The sequence below is a fragment of the Lactuca serriola genome, chromosome 8, assembly GCF_051521515.1.
Source record: "Lactuca serriola cultivar US96UC23 chromosome 8, Lser_US96UC23_V15, whole genome shotgun sequence".
NCBI classification, from domain to species: domain Eukaryota; kingdom Viridiplantae; phylum Streptophyta; class Magnoliopsida; order Asterales; family Asteraceae; genus Lactuca; species Lactuca serriola.
In genome coordinates, this window is record NC_136415.1 from 205,835,545 (window position 1) to 205,837,861 (window position 2,317).

At 36.7% G+C, this 2,317-nt stretch overlaps 1 pseudogene; it reads left to right on the forward strand.

The window, feature by feature from the left end:
• The first annotated feature begins 270 nt into the window (after window positions 1-270).
• On the forward strand, window positions 271-1,839 carry LOC145071052 (malonyl-coenzyme A:anthocyanin 3-O-glucoside-6''-O-malonyltransferase pseudogene; annotated as a pseudogene).
• The last annotated feature ends 478 nt before the right edge of the window (window positions 1,840-2,317 follow it).

Consider the following 2,317-nt stretch of genomic DNA (forward strand, 5'->3'; position numbering starts at 1 on the left):
TATATATATATATATAGAGAGAGAGAGAGAGAGAGAGAGAGCATGATTATATATTTTCCTTTCTTTTTCATGTTTAAATAATTTTGTTTAACAAGTAAAATATAATTTAAAAAAAGTATAAAAGTCTTTTTAGATGGAATATGGAACCACCAGTGAAATTAAAAACCACCGAGACCTTTTTATGGGTTATATCTAAGATTCTAATAAAACTATAAGGACCCTATATGAAGTTTTGTCTAAATTTAATATAGATTTTTTATTATCTTGAATGTAAAATGAGATCTGTGTCAGATCGAATATATCCCCACAAATTTTGTGTCAATGAATCATCGGAGGGAGTTGAATGAAATGGATTCCCTTCCAATCTTGACTATTCTTGAAGAGTCCAAAGTATCGCCACCACCAGCCACCGTAGCCAACAGATCACTACCTCTAACTTTCTTCGACTTCTTATGGCTAACCACCCCTCCGATTAACACTCTCTTCTTCTACGAGCTCTCAATCACCAAAACACTCTTCACTGAAACAATCATTCCCAATCTGAAAAGTTCGCTATCAATCACCCTTCAACATTTCTTTCCTTTCATTGGTAACTTGATCATATATCCTTCTCGTGCTCAAAACCCAGAAATCCGATATGTTGAAGGCGATTCTGTGGAGGTTACGTTTGCAGAATGTAACCTTGATTTCAACGATCTTACAGGAAATCAACCTCGAGAATGTGACAAGTTTTATCATCTTATACCTCTTCTCCGACGCACTGCTGAAGTTTCCGAATTCATATCAATCCCAGTCTTCTCCGTTCAAGTCACACTTTTTCCCAACTCCGGATTCTCTATTGGAATGACGAATCACCATAGCCTTGGTGATGCCAGCACCCGGTTTTGTTTCTTGAAGGCGTGGACATCCATAGCTCAATCTGGCACAGATGAGTTCTTTCTAGCTAATGGAACTTTGCCGGTTTATGAGAGAGTCGTCAAATACCCGAAACTAGATGAAAACTATCTGAAGAACAAAAAGGTTGAAACTTTTGACAATGAGTATCAACCTGCAAGTCTTTCTGGGCCAACTGATAAAGTTCGAGCTACGTTTATCTTTAAGCGAAGTGTCGTCAATCGGTTGAAGGAATTGGTTTCAAAACAACTTCCGACGTTAGCATATGTATCATCTTTTACTGTTGCATGTGGTTATATCTGGAGTTGTGTCGCAGAATCACGAAACGATGAACTGGAAGTATTTGGTTTCACCATTGATTGCAGAGCACGTTTGGATCCACTGATTCCTGCGGCTTACTTTGGAAACTGTGTCACGTATTGTTTGGCTATGGAGAAAGCAAAGGTTTTAACAGGAAAAGAAGGATTCGTGACTGCTACCAAATTGCTTGGAGAAAGCCTACATCAGACTTTGACTGATAAGGATGGAATCGTGAAAGATTATGTGCCGTTGGATACTTTGTTTGCTGAGCTGAAGCCAACAACAGCTATGGGGGTTGCTGGAACACCAAAGCTCAAGTTTTATGATTTGGATTTCGGATGGGGGAAGCCCAAGAAGCACGAAACCATTTCCATAGATTATAGTGGATCTATATCTGTGAATGCTTGCAAAGAATCCAACGAAGATCTGGAGATCGGCGTCTGTCTTTCGGCTACTGAGATGGAGGCTTTTGTTAGTATTTTTGATCATGGATTGAAGGCTTATATTTAGATTGATCAAATTAATATTGTTTGCTTTTTTTTTCCTTTTCTTGTTGCGTTGTTGAATAATGAAGTTTAAGTTTATTAGAGATTTAAGCATGTTTGAGATCAGTTATAAAAAAGAAACATATAAATAATTTATTTATTGTTTGCTTCATCGAGAAACATTAGTAACTCTGTTGTCTTCTTTTGATGGAATCAATCTAGAAACTACGTTGATTTCCGTCTACAATATAAAATTTAATATTTTTTATTACTGACTCAACATAAAATTTGGCTTTGAGATTGGTGCCAACTTATTTTTACTTAACATCCTTTAGTATATTAAAAGTTTATGATTTATGATATATTTCTAGTTTTCTTCTAATGTAGTGCGTGAATTTTGCCATAAATTTTGATGTTGGTGATGAAGTCAATCATCTCGCTCCAAGTTGGCGTGTATTGCCATTTTATGCTTGGTAGACTATGATTTCCCACTTTCCGATCTTTGGGCAATGTTGTCCGATGTTATCAACTTCATATTTCCGAAATTTCGGTTTCGTAAGATTGTCCGCTTTGCAATGTTGTGTAACGCTCTAGGTATTCAGTCTGACCTTACTCTCTTTCGTTACTTTTATTGCACC